The 22,887-nt window shown below is 45.8% G+C and overlaps 1 protein-coding gene across 2 annotated transcripts in view; it reads right to left on the reverse strand.

Annotated features, from left to right (window-relative positions):
• The window catches only part of PALS2 (protein associated with LIN7 2, MAGUK p55 family member), an 814,942-nt gene that overhangs the window by 609,630 nt on the left and 182,425 nt on the right, over positions 1–22,887 (reverse strand). The window lies entirely within an intron of this gene.

A 22,887-nucleotide genomic window follows, 5' to 3' on the forward strand; every position in this document is an offset into this window, starting at 1 on the left:
AGCACAGCGTTTTCAGAAACATATACAATATTCTGAAGCACACATCCAACCCATTTGTAGAGCACTGAGTTCAGCCTACCTCGTGTACACAATAAGCCTAACAATCGAAAAGTATGCATTCATCTCTTGTGACCATTTGTAATACATCAGTCACAATAAAATAAATCAATCAGTAAATTGAGTAACAGTTCCAGTGGAAGAATGAAAGTTTCTCTTAATATCATCTCATTTGGAAGCAAAGGGGAAGGATTCTAACAAGGATACAGCATAGATAAATCTTCCCAGTTCATAAACTGCTACGTCATATGCACCCCAGAAAGCACTATGTTTCTGAACCACCAATATTCCACAGTACATTATTTACAAAGGGTTTTCCCCAAACATCTCAAACAACTAAAGTATACTAGTATAGGTATACCTCTGTATAATAGAGAGCAAACATGAAACATTGGTGCCGATTTACAAGTGCACCAAACTTCTCGGAAATTAACTGTTCGATCTTACCATTAAGCAAAGCTCGCTTAGGTGAGTTATGTTATGGCTAGTATGTTACTGCTACACAGAACGTTGGGTGTGATTCACAAAAGGTTTTGAGATTTAAAGTGTGATCAAGTTATGCACAAAATAAACTGGACTTTGAAATTACACATCCTCATTGAAAAAAATCCAGAGTAGTAGTTTTTTAGAGCACAAAGAGCACCTAGGATGGAAAAATCTGCCAAGGGTATCAAGGAGATGAGAGCCAAAGCTGGCAGGGTGGAATTAGTTGAACAACCAGGTCTTGAGTATTCCTCTGAATTCCCGAAGAGAAGGAGAGGTTCAGGGGAGGCTGTTCCAGAACTTCGCGGCGAGGTAGGAGAAGAGGCATCCTCCACTGTTGCTTCACCTGATGCAGGGGGGGGGGGGGGCGAGGGAGAGGGAGGCAGAGCGCATGTGTCTGGAGGGTTAGGGTTAGGGAAAGCTCAGGCAGTGGTCGATGTATGCTGATCCTGGATTGTGCAGGGCTGTGTAGGTGAGGGTTAGCACCTTGAATTTGCATCTTTTGAGGACAGGGAGCCAGAGGGGATTCTTTAGGTGAGGGGTGATATGGGTCCATATGGAGAGGTCAATGACGAGTCTAGTTTAGTTCTGTATGGTCTACAGTCTCTTCACGAGGTGTGTGGTAATTTCTATGCAGAGTGTATTGCTATAGTCTAAGTGGCTGGTGATGAGGGCTTGAGTGACGGTGCGTCTGGTGGTGACTGGCAGCCATCTGAAGGTCTTTCAGAGCATGACAGGGCGAGTATGCAGGCGGAGAAGACCATGTTGATCTGGTTTTTCATGGTGAGTTTGTTGTCCAGGATGATGATGAAGTTCTGGGCGTGGTTTGTGAGAGTAGGTGAGGGTTCCAGTTCAGTTACCACAGATACATTCCTCTCCAATCCAGAAATAGAAGGGAGACACCCTGTTCATGCCTCCTCCTAGCTGCCATTCAGAAAGGTTTGCAGACGTTTTTTCACAAGTCAAAAATAATTTTCTGACTTGCAAAATGGCTTTTATACAGCCCTTTTACTTTTGTAAACCCTGTGATTTTGCGAATTCCAGGGCTTGCAGCTGCAAGATGTCTGGCACACGTAATGAATGTAAGACCAGATGTGCCAAAATATAATCTAAATAAAAATGTACAAGTACATTTGTTGGTTCGTTTCATGGCTAAATCTTCACTAATAGTAGACCAGATCCAAAACAAACAAAAAAATGTTTAAAGAAAGTCTTACGTGATTTGGAAAAATGTGAAAACAGTACAAAGCTAAAGATGTGGTATAAATGTTGTCAACCATAAACACAGAAAAATCACAATCAGAAATCAGCAAACATGAGCTAATGTCAGAGTAGTGCTGCTGAGGATTCAGACTTTGAGTAAATGCCCAGTGGTACAATATAACACAGGGCAGTCCATCTGTGTTGACCGCTTCTTGCATTGCTGTCTAGTGACCTTGGAACCCACAGAAATGCAAGGGCTGTATGAGAGGACAGCCAGTCTGAGCCCAAGTCTAACAAGCCTGAGCCTGCCCTAATCCCTTACCAGTCTATCAGTGTACCGCTCCAAACCTTTATAGGCTGATCATTACCCATTTACTATAGCTGGAAGAGTACACCACTGATCACCAATTAAATTATTTCAATAGTATTTTCGTGACAATCCTCTTGATCAAACAATTAGCCAGACAAATCTGTAGCGGAACCATTTTTTCCAGCAATGTTTTCATTTGCCTTTGTGAGCAGGTCAGGGTCATGGGCTCAAATTTCTACAGCTGAAACAAAAAACATCTGTGTCAAACACATGTAAGTGAGTCTTGTTAAAAAGCCAAACCTTGAATCATACAGGTCAAGGCACCCACATTTTTTCCACTATTTTGTCTCCTTCTATAATGAATAGTAATCATGAGATGAAATTCTCCGGCTATTACTTTATTTCCATAAGGACAAAGGCCCCCCAAACCAACATCAGCAACATGCTTGGATGCACAAAATTAGGCCTTCATTCGGGCCACACATTTCCTTGAGGCGTATACCCTAACAAAAACCTCTCAATGAGTGAGTCTCTCATTCTATGAAAGGGTAGGATTCTCTTCAAGCAATATATGCCTTTAAAATAGTCTTGGTATGGTGTGAAAATATTGAATGTATGTTAATGTTTATGTTGACCTGTTTACAACCAACTTTCGGAATATATGGTGGGGAGGATCGCCAGTTGGTCCCTACCAACTAACCCCATCACTGAATATCCCACAGGAAATTGCTTGGGACTTTAGGCACTTAATGCTACATCATGGCTACCATTTTAATGTACACTATTTTTGTACTGGTTTGTAACGGAAAAGTTTTTGTTTACAGACGGACTCTGTACTAGGAGAGACGCAGTGCAACAATTAATGTTGGCTGTTTATCCAGTGAGGAGAATCACTTATCATGGTGGCAATGAGAGGGCTTTTTACAAGCAAGACTAAAATACCAGTTGATTTTGAGTCGAATTACAGACGGCTACTTACAGTGCACGTAAATTCCAAGGAGTCATTACAATCATCATCCCCTGAAGAAGGGAGTGCATCCCGAAATACATTGAGCTATTCAATTTCGAAATGATTGTAATCACAACAATTTATAATGCATTGTATGCGGTAATAGGATATATTTAGCAATTATGATTGTATCAACATTATAGGACTAGATTACAGGAGTGGTCTTTGTATCAGAACAGCAAAAAACATTTGTTTTATGGTCCAGAATTTGAAGAGGATAAAAATTAAAAATCAAGAGAAAGTTATGATGAAGTTTGTTTCTTTTTTATGATACATTCTTTTGCAGTGCTCGTGGGGCTAAAGAACCATTGTCTTTGGCAGTATTGACAGATATGCGTGTGTACGTTGGATAACACACACACCCGCAGATGCAAGCACCTGTTTAAATAGAAAATCAAGAGTAACACAGTGTGCACGATTATGATAATGACGACGTACAGACTGGGCCCTATATTCATCTGTTGTCCCTGGTGGCGGGTCTTGCTGGCTGGGACGGTGCAGTGCTCCTCGGGGGCCGGTCACCGGTGGTGCGGCTTGGGGTCCCTGCGGCAGGTGGGAGTCCGCGGCTCTGCACAGGCTGGTCTGGGCCCTGTGGCTGAGGTTTGGAGAACCGTTCGACGGCCTGTAGTGGCCTCACTCTCCCCATAATTGAGTTGAAATCCTAAGACCCCCGGACACATGTTGCAGGAGGGCAGTGGTGGGAGCCTGCCAGGGGGTACCTGGTGGGCAACAGTCCACAACGGAATTAGGGCCTGCCGGCGGGGCACCACTGATTCATCTGCGCTAGTGAAAGTGAACATGAGTGCCTACACATATGCAGGGCTCCCGGATGGCCGTAGAGGGTAAAATCAAATCAGTCTTCATAGAGGTAAACCTACTGCGCACCGACATGCAAAAGGTGTCTGACAAGGTTAGTCCTACCGAGGGCTCCATTTTTGATTTACCAGCTGAAGTAATGACTCAAGAAACAGATGGCCACGTCGAAAACAGTAACTCTAGAGGCAAGGGTCAAGGATACAGTGGGGAGATTCCGTAGAAACAACGTCCGACTCCTGGGTTTCCCTGAGCGCACCAAGGGGTGAGATAGAGAGGTTTGCAGAAACATGGATCCGGAATGTTCTGGAGTCCACAGGATTGTCCTTGCAATTTGTGATCGAAAGGGCTCACCGTGCTCGGACAGCCCCACTGAGGCCGGGGGCCCGCCACACGCTATCCTAGCATGCATCCTAAATTATAGATCGGGGACTGCCTCCTTCGGGCGGCTCGTGAGGCCAACAGTCTTCGGTTTGAGAATTACAAGATCTCCGTCTTTCCAGATTATACACAAAAAGTGCAAGCTCAACACAAACTCTTCTGGAGGTCGAAGAGGCAACTGAGGGTCATGGGCCTTCGATATATTTGCTCTTATATTCTCCCCGCTTGAGAGTAATTTTAGTGCGGGGGACAATTCACACTTATTAAACACAGCAGAAATGTTTGGAAATGGCTAGAGATGTGGGACAAAGGCTAAAAGAACAGCGTGGATCTTGGAAAATGAGGACGTGAAGCGGCGCCCAAACATTTGGATTGGAGGACCCGGGATGACTCTGGGGTCATTGGTGCAGACAGAGGCCAGGATCCCACTACAGTAATTGTTCAGGAGGATAGTACCATGGCGCTGGAGGCTCCCAGGCCGGGGCCCTGTTCCCCGGGGACTGTATCAGTTCTGACAATGGATGTTGAACTTACAGATGCAGTGGCTGGACATGAAGAGGCCTGAGAAAAATGGGGGGGGGGATGACAGACGATGAGGGAATGTCAATTTACTATTGTATGCAACAAGGTAAGGCACACCAAATATGATACATGAGGGGGGGTAGGAGAATCCTTTCGAATGTTTAGTGGTAGGCTGTTAGTTGGGGAGGGGGGATTGTAGGCTGTGGGTCCCAACAGTGAGACACAAAATGAGGGAACATACAGTAAAGTTGTGTCGTGGTCTGTCTAGGGAGGGGAATGTTAAACAGTTGGTTTCTATTGTATGGCCCCAAGTTCCTATGGGGGTTTGTTTGTTGACTCTAGTGCATGCGCAGTTGCTACTTCGGGAGCTTTGACCCCCGCTAGGAGTGCTCTATCTCCTATCTGGGAGACTTCTGGGTGGGATGGGGGTGGATAACTATACCTATTGGCTGACTGTACTAATATCGTTCACCTGGAATGTCAGAGGTTTGAAGAGTTACACAAAACGATAGAGTCCATTCATTTCTTTGGCGCCACTGGGTACAGGATACACATTTAATGGGAGATTATATCCACAAATTTGCAAAAAATTGGAGGCGTCAACCCTTTACTGCAAAGTACTCGTCCTATTGCAAGGAGGGTGGTGATATGGGTAGCCCCTGGAATCCCCTTCAGACATGTGTACAGTGAGGTGGAAGTGGAGGGACGCTATCTGCTCCTTCAGGGGACGCGCTCTTCTCCATCAGGGTACGTTAGACAGCAAGGACATCACCATTCTAAACACTTATGGCCCAAACATAGATGATGGGCAGTTTTATGGAGCCATGCAGACACTGCTAGAGGGCCCCCTTAAACTGGGAGGGAGATTTTATTTGCATACTAGACGGGGACAGGGACTGGCACCTGCCGCAAACAGGTACAAAGCCCCGGATTACTGAGTTCCTCTCCTGGGTCATCGATAACAGGGGCCTAGTGAATAGCTGGTGTACGCTTCACCCATGATCAGCGGAATTCACATATCATTCAAGGACACACGACACATAGAGCCACTTAGATCGACTGTTGGTGCGAGGGCAGTTCAAGATGATTCAGACAGCGCATGCCCTCAGAACTCCTGATCGACCCAGCTAGTCGGGAGACATTAGCAACTGCCATTCAGGAGTATCTGGATGGCAACTGGGGGGACTACTACTTCTAAGGCTTATGAAAGTAACACCCTTAAAGCGGTGGTCCAGGGGGTTTGTAGAGGAACCACATGCAGCAATTTGGCAGGCATCTGTGCCTGAGAGTGCCAATTAGCGGAGCTTCAGGGGTAGGAGACAGTCTACGGGGAGACGCGAGGGTGAATTCTAGATGTTCAACGCTCCTTAGATGAAAAACGGGAGACCTTGGACCGCCAGGCACTTACTGCCTACCGCAGGCACCTACACCAGGCGGGCAACATGTCCGTTCAGTTACTGGCTTGGATACTGAAGCGCGAATGTGAGATTCCACCTATATTGTACTTACAGGTGCCAGATGGCCGATGTGTGAAAGAATTGTGATATTCTTGTGGTCTTAGCGGACCACTTCCAGGGTGTATATAGGGCAAGGTCGAGGATCAGCCTCAGCTGGCAGAAGCATTCCTTGCAGGACTGGATCTACTACGACTCTCACAAGATGAGGTGAATGAGTTTGAGGAGGCTGTTACGGTGGAGGAGCTCAAGCTCGCCTTGAGGGAGCTGAATACGGCAAAGGCCCCTGGAGTCGATGGCTTCCCAGCCGAGTTCTTACATGCTTACTCCTCGTCCCTGAAGAAGAAACTACCAGAGGTGTTCTTGGAGGCTCTGAGGGTTGAAACCCTGACTTCTACGATGCCCGAGGGTATCTTTTGCCTCATGCTGAAGCCAGGAGGAGCCCAAGAGGAGCCCTCCTCGTACCGCCCGCTCACTATGATCAACTTCGGCTTTAAGGTTCTCTGTAAATTGTTGGCCAAGCACTTGCAGGGGGTGGTGCGGGCTGGTCCGGGCTGGTCCATGAGGATCAATGTGGGTCCATGCCAGCTCGGAGCACGGCGCATAATCTCCAGCAGTTAACACATGTAGTACATGAGACCACTGAAAGGGACTAAGATATGACACTAGTATTGATGTACCTTGAGAAGTCAACTGGAGCTATTGCATGACAGTTCTCAGAGGGATGGGTTTTGGTCTGGAGTTTCTAGGTTAGATTCAACAGTTCTACAAGGACCCCATGGTGCGGATCTGGGTGGGCGGCAAGATGTTGCGGGCAAGGGTGGATGAGAGGGGCACTCAACAGGGTTGTCCCTTCACGCCGCTGCTATTCGCCCTGGCTGTGGAGCCCATGGCAATATTACTGTGCAGGGAATTAGAGCCTTAGGGCCTACACGTGGGTGAACAATCATAATGGTCTCCTTATATGCTGATGATGCCTTGATCTACCGCCACTCACCCGAGGAATCGGTCCACCTCAGGGTAAGAGATATGGCGGCTTTTGGCCGTGCCTCTGGCCTGCGAGTCAATATCGGAAAGACCTTACTGTTCCCTCTAGGGAGGTTTGCCCCAATATTACTTGAACATTTGCCCAAGCTCCAGATTCGCTGAGAAGGGACGAGTTTTCGCTACTGGGGGCTGATGGTTGCACATACAGAGGACACCTACAGGTGCCTTGATGTGGACAGGGTGTAAAGGGCCTGACCGAGTCGACTGACTTTTGGAAGATACTGCCCCTGTCTGTAATCGGACAGACGAACATTGCCAAGATGGTCTTTCTCCCTTGTTGCTTATACCTTATTCAGAACTCGTTGTTCCCACTTGGAACGGACTTCATTCGTCGGCGCAATGGGCTGTTTATTTCGCTGGTGTGTGCTCGGAGGCGCAGTCAAGTGGCTGTGTCAGTACTCAAAAGGGACATGGAGGAGGGGGACTGGTGCTACCGGATATTAACTCTACTACTTTGCAGCACACCTTCAGCATGCGGCTAGATGGCTGACAGACACAAATAATTGGGAGAAATGGCTGTTGCAGGGTTTGCTTGGCGAGGAAACCGTGACACGCTTATTGATGAGAGGTCGTCACACTGGAAACCAGATCCCCTATTTGGTGCAGCATACTGCTCGGGTGTGGGAGCTGGCGGTAAAAAAGGTATTGTGTAGGGCCCCGTTTGACAGGGAGTTACAGATGTGGGACCTTGAACCCTTTAGATCCATAGATCAGGATATATCTATAGAAAGATGGAGGGAGGGGAGATGCCTTTTGGCAAGCAATCTCTACTCGGGAAGACTCCTTACGTTTCAGGACACCATTGACATGGGACAGGGTCGAGGGCAGGCACCTTATTACACTTTTCTACAAAGCTCTCAGGGAGGATACTTTAGAAATCCCTTGCTGAGGGAGGACGGCTTGGGAGGCAGACCTGGGCACCCCGATTTAGTACTTAGATTGGGATCTTGAATGTGGTCTGGTGCGAAGGGTGTCATGTAATCAATCAATCAATCAATCAATCATGGCATTTATATCGCGCACTACTCACCCGGACGGGTCTCAAGGCGCTTGGGGAGTGGGGTCTGCTACTGCTCGAACAGCCAGGTCTTGAGCTGTTTCCTGAAGGCGAGGTGGTCCCGGGTCAGCCGCAGGTGGACCGGCAGGGAGTTCCATGTCTTCGCAGCCTGATAGGAGAACGATCTTCCTCCGGCGGTGACTCTCTGGAAGCGGGGGACCACGGCGAGGGCCAGGTTCGCGGATCGTAGCTGGTGGGTGGGTGTGTAGAAGGTCAGGCGGTCGTTGAGGTACCTTGGGCCCAGGTCGTGGAGGGATTTGTGCGCCTGGGTGAGGATTCTGAACGTGATCCTTTTGTTGACCGGGAGCCAGTGCAGGTCTCTGAGGTGGCTCGAGATGTGGCTGCGTCTAGGGATGTCCAGGATGAGTCGGGCGGAGGCGTTCTGGATGCGCTGGAGTCTCTTCTGAAGTTTGGCTGTTGTTCCGGCGTAGAGGGCGTTTCCATAGTCCAGCCTGCTGGTGACGAGGGCCTGGGTGACCGTTTTCCTCGTCTCGGTCGGAATCCATTGGAAGATCTTGCGGAGCATGCGGAGTGTGAGGAAGCAGGATGAGGAGACGGCGTTGACTTGTCTGGTCATTGAAAGGGTGGAGTCCAGGATGAAGCCCAGGTTGCGTGCGTGGTCTGTTGGTTTGGGTACGGTGCCTAGGGCCGGGGGCCACCAGGAGTCGTCCCACGCGGAGGGTGATGATCCCAGGATCAGGACTTCTGTCTTGTCCGTGTTCAGCTTTAGGCGGCTGTCTTTCATCCATTCGGCGACATCTCTCATCCCTTCGTGGAGGTTTGCTTTGGCGGTGTCGGGGTCTTTGGTGAGGGAGAGGATCAGCTGGGTGTCGTCGGCGTAGGAGATTATGTTCAGGTTGTGTTGGCGAGCGATGGCCGCTAGAGGTTTCATGTAGATGTTGAAGAGCGTAGGGCTGAGTGATGATCCTTGCGGGACGCCGCAGATGACTGTGGTGGCCTCCGAGCGGTACGGAGGCAGGCGTACCCTCTGTGTTCTTCCGGAGAGGTATGAGGTGACCCAGTCCAGGGCCTTCCCTTGGATGCCGGTGTCATGGAGGCGTTGTACTAGGGTGCGGTGACAGACCGTATCGAATGCTGCGGAGAGGTCTAGGAGGATGAGTGCTGCTGTTTCACCGTTGTCGAGCAGGGTTCGGATGTCGTCCGTGGCTGCGATGAGGGCGGTCTCGGTGCTGTGGTTGGTTCTGAATCCGGACTGTGATGGATCGAGGGATCCGTTCGTCTCGAGGAAGGCGGCCAGTTGCTTGTTGACGACCTTTTCGATGACTTTGGCTGGGAAGGGAAGGAGCGAGATGGGGCGGAAGTTCTTGAGGTCGGTCGGGTCCGCTGTTGGTTTCTTCAGCAGGGCGCGGAGTTCGGCGTGCTTCCAGCTCTCCGGGAAGGTTGCTGTGTCGAAGGAGGCGTTGATGATGTCTCGGAGGTGGGGTGCGATGGTGGGGGCCGCTTTGTTGAAGACGTGGTGAGGGTTTGGGTCGGTCGGGGATCCGGAGTGGATGGTGTTCATGATGCGAGTAGTATCTTCAGGGGTCACCTCGGTCCATGTCTGGAGGGTGGCGGCTGGGTGCGTTGGTTCGACCGATGGGCGCGGGGGGTGTGCGCCTAAGCGGTTGTGGATGTCGGCGATCTTGCGGTGGAAGTACGAGGCGAGGGAGTCGCAGAGGTCCTGTGAGGGGGCGAGGTCGTTGTTGCCAGTGCTGGGGTTGGAGAATTCCTTGACGATGTTGAAGAGCTCCTTGCTGTCATGGGCGTTCCTGTCCAATCGTTCCTTCAGTGATTTCTTCTTTGTGGTGCGGATGAGCTGGTGATGTCTGCGGGTGGCGAGATTGAGGGCGGTCATGTTGTCGGCGGTCTTGTCGAGGAGCCAGGCCTTCTCCAGGGTGCGGCAGGCCTTCTTGGAGTCCTTGAGTTCGTCGGTGAACCAGGGGGCCTTCTTGCTCCTGGGCCTGGTAAGTGGGTCCTTCAGTGGGGCGAGGTTGTCGGCGCTTGCGGACAGCCACTGTGTGAAGTTGCAGGCTGCAGTGTTAGGGTCCGTTGTCCTGCCGGGGGGGTTCTGGCTGAGGGAGATGGTGAGCTGGTCAGCGGAGATCTTGCTCCAGTTTCGGTGTGGGGCCTGCTTCGGGTGGTGGTGGGTCGTGTTCTTTGTGAAGCTGAAATGGACGCAGCTGTGATCGGTCCAGTGGAGCCCGGTGGAGTGACTGAAGGAGACGTGCTTGCTGGAGGAGAAGATTGGATCGAGCGTGTGGCCGGCGTGGTGCGTGGGGGTGTTGACCAGTTGTTTGAGTCCGAGGTTGGCGAGGTTGTCCAGCAGGGTGGTGGAGTTGTGGTCGTTGTTGTTCTCCAGGTGGAAGTTGAGGTCCCCGAGGAGGATGTAGTCGGTGGAGTGGAGGGCGTGTGGGCTGATGTAGTCCGTGATGTCATCGCAGAACTGTGCCCGCGGTCCCGGGGGTCTGTAGATGAGGGTGCCTCTGAGGGTCGTCTTGGGGTCGGTGCGGACCTGGAAGTGGAGGTATTCGGCAGCGCCGAATGTGTCGATGGAGTCAGCCGAGATGCGAATGGTGCTCTTGTGTACGATGGCGATGCCTCCTCCGGTCTGGTTGACGCGGTCCTTCCTGATGATCTTGTAGCCGTCCGGGATGGCTATGGCGATGTCGGGGGCTGAGGAGGCGTTCATCCAGGTTTCCGTGAGGAAGGCGACGTCAGGGGATGCGGTGTCGAGGAGGTTCCAGAGCTCGACGGCGTGTCTGTGGACGGAGCGGGTGTTGAGCAGGATGCACTTCAGGTGGTTACTGCTTCCAGTTCTGGCGGGTGCGGTGCAGGATCGGAGGCAGGAGAAGTTGCAGGATCGGCAGACGAAGGGTCCATGGGTGCGTCGTGGGGTTGCTTGGTAGCATCCGGGGGTTCGGGCGGTGTTGAGTGCGATGAGCGTGGCGAAGTCGTAGGTCCTGCGGGGGTTCTGGCGCTGAGCGCGGGGGCCAGGGGGTCTGGCGCTGGGCGCGGTCCAGGCACGGACGGGCGCAGACGGGCTTACCTTTGGCGCACCTTCGGCGCACATAAGGCACGCCCGCTGCGCGGTCGCTGAAGGGGCGTCATAAATAAGGAGCCGGGAGGGAGGGTCAGCGGGAGGCGGGAGCGGGGTGGCCAATGGGCAGGGAGGGGGGGCGGGACTGTGGGTGGAGGCGGGACTGGGAGGGTGCGCCTGGGGCAGCGGCGGCGGGAAACCGGCGGGAAGCGGCGGACACCAGGAGTGACCAGGTGAGCAGCGGGGGTCAGCTAGCGAGAGGAGTACAGGCAGCGGCGTGGGGAGCGGCCAGGAGGCAGCAGGCGTTACCTGGGAGCAGGAGGCAGGCAGCGGCGTCAGGTAAGTGAGGAGAAAAAAATAAATAATTAAAAATGCGGCGGCGGCAGTCAGGCGTCAGGCAGCGGAGGCAGGTAAGTGAAGGATGCGGCAATCAGGCGTCAGGCAGCGGAGGCAGGTAGGTCAGCAGAGCGGTGGAGGGGAGCGTCCGTCTGTGGGAGGCACAGGGGTCGTGTAATCATAGTTTCAAACTGCTGCACTTCAATTTTTTACACTGTACATGTATCACACCCGCCGGGATTCAGAGATTCGACCAGGGCAGAAAAATGTGCTCGCTGTGGGGAGGAAGACGCCACCTTTCTGCATTTGGCATGGCAATGTACAAATGTCTTAAACTACTAAAAAGAGGTGATCCTGGAGTGTCCTTGCTTGCTGACGATGTGCTTGCAGAGGATAGCACAGCGATCCCACAAACACAAAATGCTTACAAATTTTTGCAACCAGCATTGCTCCTAGCCAAGCGCAGGGTCGTCATAGGCTGGATGGGGCCCCGGGTGCCAAGCACAGACCTTTGGGTCAAGGATGTCTTGGAGTAGGGGACCGGGGAAGAGCACCATTTATGTATCTCCCACACTGATGAGGGCTCCAAAAGCATGAGAGGCTTGGAGGCCTAGGTTGGATTAGTTTAATACATATGGTAACACGGACTCTGACCAGAGTCAATAGATTGGTTATTTTGTACATTGGGTACATTGATGTCCTCCGATGAGGTCACCTAGTGTGGACGTATTCAATGCATAAATTAGTTCGGCTTGTAGACTTGGTGTACACAATGATGTTGCATGTACTGCTTGTAGGGTACAGGGAGGCTGGTTAAGGAAACAAGCTAACAGCGCAGTTGATATGCACTGAAGGTTATGTTTACTGTTTTGTGAACAACGAAAATGAAAAATAAAGGTTTTAAAAAAAAAAAACTTCTATGTAACCTTGGTTAAGCTCTTCATGCAGGAAAAAACTAGACCTAGCAGGGCCTACTCCAAGGTAGACTCCTACAAAACCGGTTCTCATTCTCAAACAATTATGGTACCCCCACATGGCAGCACCGTATGTCAGGACTGGTAAACATTTCGTTCTGTAAATTTGCAACAATGGAACAATTGGTTTACTGTCTATCGTTGAGGAAAACCTAAAAAGAGCGCAACAAGCTTCACTAATACACTGGCATCTAAAAGCCATACAGGGGATCCAATTATTATATTGGTCCAAGGTAATGCCCAGATAGGAAAAAGCACTCATCCGTGAGATGGCATTCCCTTTAATAGTTACTGGTCTAGTTTTAGAGAGCTGTCTCCCACAAACCATATCATGAGTTTTGGCAATATTTGTGTCCAGAACAAGAATTTTGCTTGATAGATGGACTCTTCTTCCTTTAACTTTAATTGGCCGTGTAGCATTAATTAAAATGTCAATACTCCCCTTATTCATTTTTCTTTTTATAAATGTTTCGTTAAAGATCAACTCTAATTTCTTTCAAGAAATTGAGTCATTGATCAGCGATTTTGTTTGGAATAAGAAAGCATCCAGGGTCAAGTTGCCAGTATTGCAGTTGAGAACTGCTCAAGGGGGATTAGCATTGCCAAATATTCGTTTTGATTATATGGCAGCGATTATGGATCTCGCAGCACGTTTATTGGATCCTAATAGGCTGCTTGATATGTTTTTTTTATCACAGAATGATACATGAAGCAGATTCGCAAGTCCCGATTTTTAAAAACAGTTAAACTACCCAAAAAGACCAGGTATAAGACTATTAGGGAATTCTGCGACAGACTACAGTCTTGTTTTAAACTGGTAGGGTCCGGTGGATTCTATTACTTAAAATTGGAAGAGTGTAAGATCTTTGGGCTACAAATTCATTCTAGTAAGCTCAAAAAATGGGGAGATTCTGGATTGGGCGATTTGGGCCCTTTTTTTCTAAGCCGGAAACTTATCACCTGGCAAGAGGTCCAGGACAGGTCTAGTCATCAATTAAAGATGGGGTTTTTGGAATATTTGCATATTGTAAATTTAATAAATAAATAAATAAATACAGTCTTCGGAATGCGGGTCACAATCATCTCTGGCTAATGCCCTATATAAAGCGAAATTAAAAGGAGTGGGGAATTGGTATGCTTTATTGAGTAAGGGGGAAGAGTCGTCTTTGGTTGAAGGTATCTTGGCCAAAATAACTTATGAAACTAACTGCTCCTTCTCGAGGCAGAAATGGGAGCAGATCGCCCAGTTAAGAGGTAAGGCCCTTAGAGCTGCCAATTTCAAAAGGATGTCGTTTTTATCCCGTTGGCTGGCCTATTTTACTCCAAAAGCTTTAAATAAACGCTTTCCGAGAGTTGAAAATAAATGCTTCCGATGCCAACTTCAAAAGGGGGGCGACTGGCTTCATATTTTTTTTACTTGCCCTAAACTCAAAATATTTTGGCGTAAAATCTTTTTATCAATAAGTCAGGCTATTGACAAGAGGCTTGATCCTGAAGCTGAGGTTGCTTTATTTGGTATTTCAATAAAAAGATCTGACTTGTCTAAAGCCGAAGAATTTTATATAGCGATCTGCTCTTCAGTAGCCCGCTCCCTAATTCTTCAAAATTGGAGATCAGAGGAGATTCCTTCTTATCTAAAATGGGTGAATAAAATGAAAAGGACAAAAACGTTTGAAGAGGCCTACGCTAAAAGAGTTGGGGCAATGAATAAGTTTACTAGAAACTGGAAATTTTTTAATAATGATTAATTAATGTCCGGCACTTAGCACTTTAGCATAGGACACTTTATCTATATAAGAAGTCCAGGATTAGTAAATATGCACATCTTTTCTGGGTTGGCCAAGGGTAACGATAAGAACTATAATGTAGGGTTGTCTATATATTCTACGTTTAAGTATTTTTCACCATTTGTATCCTTCTGAAATTGAGAGTTTAGAAATGACTGTATGCTACACTTTTTGTACCGGTTTCCTGCTTCGTATCAACCATAACAGCTAAATGCTATTAATTAATTGAGGTTATTAGATTTTGTTTGAGGTTTTCATAAGTTTTTTTTATCCTTGATCATTGATTATCCTATAATGTTTTTATGCCCATTCTAGCTGCTCAATAAAAAATATAAAAAATAAAAATAAAATTGTGTCCAGAACGATCTCATCTATAAATTTAACAAACAAATCCACAAGGCCCCAAACACCATTCAACGTACGAGATAGTAACACTGCATCATCTGCCTATAACAAGGAAGGAACAAGTGTGGATTTAATTTTGGGCACGTCCTTCCTGTTTACTGGCAAAAAGTTGTTCAGTCAATTTATATATAGTATAAAAAAAAAATGTTTTTTTTAAAAAAAGAGGCCCCAAGACACCACCCTGCCTGATTCCTCGGGTGAGGCAGCAGGAGTTCATACATTCCCCTTCCAAACCACACCTAACAGAAGCAGCAATGTCCATGTATAAAGCCTGTACAAAATCAAATCGATGGCTGGGGCATTCCTAAGTCAATACATTCCACAACTTTGACCTAATAACTCAACGGCGCTACTCAAATCCATGAACGCTAGGTAAATGGTCCATTTTTTTGACTCAACATATTGCTCAATCAACAGGTAGAGGTTTAAACACTGCTCCAGAGTTCCCCTACCATCACTACAACCGTACTGAACAGGACATAGGATGTTAAGTTGGGCTCAATCATCTATTCTCTTTAAGATTATGTGACCAGCCACTTTGATTATATAGTTTAAAAGGGAAATGGGTCTATCGCAACAGAGATTCTACCTATTAGACTTCTTAAAAACAGGCACAATAGTAGCAGCTTTCCAGGACCTAAGGATGAAATCTAAAGCAGCTGCATAGAAGAATGGTTAGCAGAGGAGTCCAAAAGGGAATATTCACCTTATAAAGGTCCATAGGGACCCCATCAGGCCGAGGAGCCTTATTCGAAGGGCTTACCTGAATGGCAGAGTATACTTCCTCCAGGTCAAAGATGATGCCCAGTGGGAACGTGGGTGCTTGAGACCTGAGAGCTTCACGGTTCCCATTGAGTAAATCGTTTTAAAGTGTGCCACCCATGGGTTAGTGCCTAAAACATCGAGCATACCTGGGGACAACTGTTTCCCTTTGACTATCTCCCAAAATCCCTTTACATCACCAGAATTACAAGTATATGTCAATCGCTGCCAGGCTTCCTCTTTAATGGTTTGCTTCCTAACCCAAATAGCTGCCTTATAAGTTGCCCTTGCTAAAACATTTTGTTGAATTCTTGGCTGGGCACTAAGGGCTTTCCTAAAATGCTAGTTTGAAACCCTGCAATTTTTAATCAAACCAGGCAACTTTTGGGGCCCATCTCGTGCCAGAAAGATCAAGCATGATGGACTTAGTCGTTAAAATTTAGAGATTGAAATGCTTCCAAAACACCAACTGGGGAAGTACCTACTAGGGGTAATGAGTCCATAATCTGGCTCAAATTAGACCCAATTAGAGAATTAAACAGGGCTGGGATCGAGATACTCAGTCATTTAATTTTCAGATTGGTATCTTTGGTTGGCAAACCAGTTAAACAAGGAGCGACTTTATAGCTTCTACTGGCGGGTAATTACATAATAACTTCAATAAGATTATGGTCACTATAGCAGGTCTCCAAAACTCTCCACCCGTACACGTTTTTCAGGGACCTTGAGACAGAAACATAATCGATGGTTGACCCTTTACCGGATCCCACAAAATTTGGTCTTTGGTCAAATGGGATTCCCACAATTATCCCTACATTGGCGAGGCCAGCCTGACCAAGGGCATTAGACAACCTCCTACCCCTTTCATCAGATTTTGAGGGGCGCGGGGAATATATCCCTTAGCACAAAAGGGTCAAAATCACCATGAAAGGCTGTTTCCGTTCAGCTGGTGGCATAACAACAAGAATGGGGAGAAACCTTAAAAATGAAATCTACAGACTTTGTAGATAAAAAGAAATTGCAATTGTTGACTATGGCGCATAATGAGTCACCAATGGAAGATACTGCGGAAGGTCAGGACACACAACCAAAAACGTGTCCTAGACAACAAGTAGTACATTGCTGGTGTCGAGACTCAACATATCAAATGACGCATTCAAGATGCCATAAGAAATTCTATATTAAGGCATAAAAACTGTCCATGCACCCTGTGTAAAGGAGTCTGCTCAATCCATTTGTCCTCTAAAAGTGTGCAACAAAGATTCAAGAAGTCATTTTTCAAGCTCCACATTGCTATTGTATCAGGTGTGCTTTAAGGCCAGCTTAATGTCCCAGAAGCAGAAAGTTGGAAGAATGTCAATTTCCTTTACAGCCACATTATGCCACTAAGGTGCCATCTACTTTAAAGAAGGAAATGATCAAACATTAAAAAGCGTGCTAGAAAAAGAGAGCTAGGAAAGATTCTTGATTCTGTTCTTTATGTTGACCATCAAACTTGGCCTCTGCATTGAGGGATTCTTGGAATTACATAATAGAAAATGGTAAGTTTTAGACATTCATCAATATATGATATAGCTTTTATAATTGTTATTTTTTTTTTCAGGTCACTTGAACTTAACTGGACCGTACAGAAGTGTTTCACATTTAGCAACCATGATTTCTCAAATAACGTATAACTTTCGTGGTTATGCTCCAAAGCCAGGATTCTAACTAGTATCCTCTAAGAGGAATCCAGACACTTAAGAGACTCAGGGGAAAGAAGATATGCATACACCAGAGCAACATACTTTTCTTGGGTGAAGGAGGCCAAACATAAACATTCACTATATGCTAGTTCTCGGCAATAAAAACACAGTGCCTGCAAATTCAATGTGGACTCTCAGTCAGCCAACCACAGCATGGGATGTCTGGCACACAGGGGTAGCAACCTTAGGCTGTGAAGATGTTAAAAAATATACTGTTGTGGCAAGTTTACATGCAGATCACGGGCGATAGCAGCAATCACTCAAAATTCTGGGACCTTAAGCAGCATTTCACTTTCAGTTGCTTTCCAAGTTTCCAAAACACACTGCAGCCACTTAATCAACTGTGGATACACTGAAACCATGGAAAACCCATTCTTGTTCGGTACCCCCATACGCAGAGGAGCCAGAGAAACAAAGTTGGGGGTCATGTCCTGCACATGGGCGACCAGAGGGAACTGGCACATTTTGGAAAACAAAAATACTAAAACTGTGAAAACCATCATGTTGAGCATGTTTTACCAGGCAGCCAGTCAGTCAGGGCACGGGAGGTCTGGTTTGATCCAATTGATTTATTAGGTCTAACAGAATTAGAAAATATATAGCTTTCATACTTTCCAAATAGACATTAACAGTGGATCATAAACAGTGATTCTGCCACAATTTAGCGATACGCGAGAACATCACATAACAGATTGTAGTGATTACATTCTCTTGGAACGCCAACAAATTTGGTATCATCAAACTCCAGGCACTCAAGGCAACATTTCCTATTAGTAGTCCAATATTTAGGTTTGTTTATTTGAGGGATGCAACATAATATTAAGCAGATTGGCTTAAGAAATGACAATATAGCCACATTTTTCATTGTATTTTCAGGCTGCAATGAACTATTGATACAGGGTTTGAATCAATACACAGTTTATATGGACCAAAGAATTATGTATTTAATCAAATTATATAAATTTTTCAGAAAAAAGCTCCAGTTTAGAGGTGTGCAAACTCCCCAGTAATGAAAGGGTTTAAAAAAAAACACAGGTATCCTCAACTACATCTTTGTTCTTCTCCTCTGCTTTGTTTTCTAATATGAGAACCTATAGTCAATTATCAGAAATTTCATTTGCACAAGAGATAGTAGATTCGTTTTGACCTCAGCTTTTTAAATTAACACCTGTACTACTTGTGACAGCAGGTACAGAGCACAGGGTCTTGACGCTGTTGAAGAAATCTCTGTCCAAGTGCAACATCTACTTGCTTTTTGTTATGTTCTGTCATGACAGAAAATAAAATATATTTTATTGAACACTAGGATACAGAGAGGTAAAGGCAGAATTAGAGATTCAGTGAGAATCTGTGGGAGGGGCAAGGCAAGAAACCATAAGACAGGAGGCTTCAGAGCATCTATGAAAGGCAAGTAATACATACAATGTCTCTGTTTTTTTGGAGAATTGTAAATTCTCCTTTTTTTGAGACTGGCCATAATACCATTAATGATGTGACCATATCAAAACATCTGTGGGTGACACATTTTACAAAGGTTTGTGAATCTAATGTATTGGTAGATATGACTAGTAATATAGTTACAAATGCTTCAAGTCCAACGGAAAGAGATTTCCCACCAATTAGGTTATTTGGGCGGTAGAACAGAGTCCGAGCAATAAAGCATCCAGCCTAGATGGAGTCCCTATTTATCTTTTTAAAAAGCAATCTAGGCCCTTGGGCTCCACTCTTAGTAAACGTGTTGTGTAGTGCAATTCGTGCTAGTCCTCCAAAGTCGAGGTCGAAGGCTATCACTGTCCTGATCTTTAAGAAGGGGGACCGAGACGACCTGTACTGCTACCGTTCCTTTCCCTTATCAACTATGACAAAAGAGATGGGAATAATCTTGCTATGATTGGCCTAAGACCTGGGCCTCTGAGAAGGGTATTTTATCGGCTGTGCAGTTCGTATTTAGGTAGGGCCTTGAACCCCTAGCCCAGTGCCCGAACCTTCATCTAGTAATCAGTAAGTAAGTAAAGTTAAAAGGAGGGTGCGTACATCGTGTCTTCTGGACCTCAGTTCTGAACTTGATAATGTTGACAGAAGGAAGCTATGGAGGAAGATGTTGGTAAGGAAAGTGGGTCCCCAGATTGTGCACTTACTAAACTACATGAGGACGTAGAGGGATGTATTAGTTACAGATCAAATGGAGAATTTACTCATCCATAGATCAGGCGGGGTTTGTGTCCTGGCCCCCTTCTTATTTGATCTCTATATTTATGACCTTGAGACATCCTTGTTGGGAATCGAGGCAGATCCACCAAGGGAGGGAACCAAGAGCCTGCTGGTAATTATGTATGTCGACGATTCCCTTCAATTATCTAGAACTGGGGTAGGCCTGCAAAAGTCACTGGAAAATGTTGTAGTTTTCATCGATGCTTTGGGACTATACACTAATAAATCATAATCTTTCACTATGGTCTGTGACCGCCTGGTGAGTAAATTGAGCTCATCCCACGTTAGTGGTACCAAATTGCTGTATGTGCTGTCCTTCACATATTTGGGGATCCCCATCGACAATAAAGATATCTGTCAACATCTGGTGAGAGTGAGAAGTTTTCCATTCGAACAGCCAATGGCTGAAATATTTAAGTTTGCTGCCTAACTGGGTTTATCACCCTTGGAGGCGATATGTAACATTTATGAGGCAAGATGTATATTGATTACCACATAAGGCACAGGTATTTGGGGGCCCTATGACACTGCCGTTACAGATAAGTGAAAACACTTTTGTACGAAGGTTGCTACGTGTCCTCAAGAGTATACCTGCCTCTGTATGTCATGAAGAACTGGATCAACAACATGTAGGGTACCTCATAAAGATTGCACCAATTTTGTTGTAGCTGTCGATTTTGTCTAGACTAGAAGATTGCCCACTGTATGAATCTAGACAAAGACTGCAACATTCAATGGTCGTCCTAAGTGAAGGCTCAATTATATTTAATTTATCGCCCAGAACTCTTAAACTCCGGGAATATCAGCACTCTAGATAAGAGTATCAGCCAAAACTGATCTATTGTCTCTAATGTCTAGGAGAAAGAGTAGCATCTGAGTCTAGAAAGAGGATTGTGGTGGCCAATACTCCATTAATTACCACTAGTTGTATGGAGCTCCACCTACATATTGTTCAAAGTACTCAGAGGTACTACCTGGCAAGATGCCACCTTAACATTGCACATTTGTTTTTGTTTTCCTACCGAAGAGAAGCTTCCTGCGACAAGGATCTTGTGCCCTGTCCCCGTGACTCAGATACCTCTCAGTCCTTGCTGCATTGCTTTTTCTTTTGTGGCCTAAACAGAGCACCAAGAAAAAAAAATGTAATCCCCCTTCTCAGATCTCACAATATCAGAATATGCAGACCAGCCTTATCTTTCTACAACCGTTACAATACAAAGTGGTATGCCTCACAGTATACAGATTCATCGCAGCCGCAGTAAAGCTGTGCTATCTGGTTGGCAAGTCATTTAGTCTGTTACAATCAGTTTTATTTTGCTAGGACACAAACCTTTCTGAGAATAGTACAATTAGGCTGTAAGAAAGCAGTGTTTTACATGAATTAGTCACATTACCTTTGGTGACTTATGCATGGGTCATAATGCTGCATATGATTCGTTTGCTGGGACATCTATATTTCTACTATTTGTAATTTTATGATAAACTTAGATTTATTTATGCTCGAAATTATTTTAGAAAGCGGCACCATCAGGGCGATTGAAGCGAATGCTAAGTGTAAGCCACTTTACGAACCAACAGCACAATTGTACAAAATTGCCAGTGGTTTCCGCCCTTTGCGTATTTTGCAAATGGTCTATAGGTGGAATGTTTATATGGAATTGTTGCTTATGGTTTTTATTGCACTGAGATGTATATATTGTATAATTTTATTATAATGATTGTATTATATTCTTTTATGTTTTTTTTTTTTTTTTTTTTCATTTCAAAAGAATTTTATTATTTTAAAAGCGCAAATATGACACATAAGATATAAACCAAAATGATACAATTGATATCAGACAATAAGATAATAAATACATTAATATAAAATTAAATGGTAGGAGAGCAATTCATTGTCATTCATTAATCTGCAGACAACAGATAAATAAATAGTTAAGGAGGGAAGACCCAAAATGATGTCTGGCAAGATATATATCAAAAGTATCACCTACAGATGGCAAATTAGGGAGAAGAGGAAAGAGAAGAAAGGAAGAAAGAAAAGACGGAAAGAGTAGGAAAGAGAAGAGGAAAGAAAAGGAGAGACAGAGAGAAGGAAAGGAAGAAGAGAGGATTTCCAGAGGAATCACCCAACACACAAGACAACACTAACCAGACAACTCAAAGGGATATTGTTCCACCGCCCCTTCAGAGGCCAACTTCATGTATGAATCTAGGGCTTCCCATACACCAGAGGAAATAGAAGGAGAAAGATGAGCATGATCCACTGACGTATGAGCACTTCGTAGAAAGGAAACCCAGGCCCACCAAGTATGGTAGGAGACAGACGAAAAGGATTTCCACTCCATGAGAATTATCTTGACTGCAATAGTTAACAAGAGGTCCAGCAACTGGAGCTCCATGGGATCTAAAGGCGGAGGGACTGGGGCCGCCAACGGACCTAAGAGAATTAATGGAAGAGACAGTTGGAATTTGATGTTAAAGATGAGCATAAGGTGTTTGTGAACTAAATCCCAGAAGGGTTGGAGAAGGGAACACTCAAGGAACATATGTTGAAAATCGCCTGGTAGAAGCCCACAACTCCAGCATAAATTGTCATCTTTGAGATTAAGTGAATACAGACGACTGGGAGTCCAATGAAGAAGATTAATAGAGAAAAACTTAGACTGCGATAGAGAGGGGGCAATTTTGTTACGAAGAGAAAATTTACCAATATCTTGCCAGGTATCAGAAGAGATATGGGCAGTAACAGTATGGTCAAAATGATGTAACCATTTTTGCTGTGTGACAGTATGGGAAGGGAGTGTAGAGGACGATAAAAATTTATAAATCCGAGACGCAACATGACCGGTCCTGATCCAAAGCTGAAAGAGCGTAATCAGCGGGGAAGAAGGATGAAGGTGTACTTTAGCAAGTGCAACCTTAATCTTAAGAAAAGTATAAAAATCTAAATTAGATAAAGAAAAATGTTGAGCAAGGGATGAGAAAGGAGAAGGATCATTGTTGGAATCATAGAGATGTTTAACAAGTGAGACACCTTTCCCAGCCCAGTAAGACATCAACTCAGGGTCAATATTAATTTTGATTTTAGAATTGCGCCAAATAGACGACCATCTAGTTTTATGTATTGGAACTGCTACCCTCTTATCAACCTTACGAACCGCAGCAATAGTGTCTAAAATAATAGAGCGAGAGAATGGAATAGAAAGGGTGTTTGTGGTCAAAAAAGATGCAGTCGGAAGAGGGGAGGCCAGTTCCTGTTCTATTGTCAACCAGGCTGGAGCATAAATAGATGGG

Source organism: Triturus cristatus, chromosome 10 (assembly GCF_964204655.1).
Source record: "Triturus cristatus chromosome 10, aTriCri1.1, whole genome shotgun sequence".
NCBI classification, from domain to species: domain Eukaryota; kingdom Metazoa; phylum Chordata; class Amphibia; order Caudata; family Salamandridae; genus Triturus; species Triturus cristatus.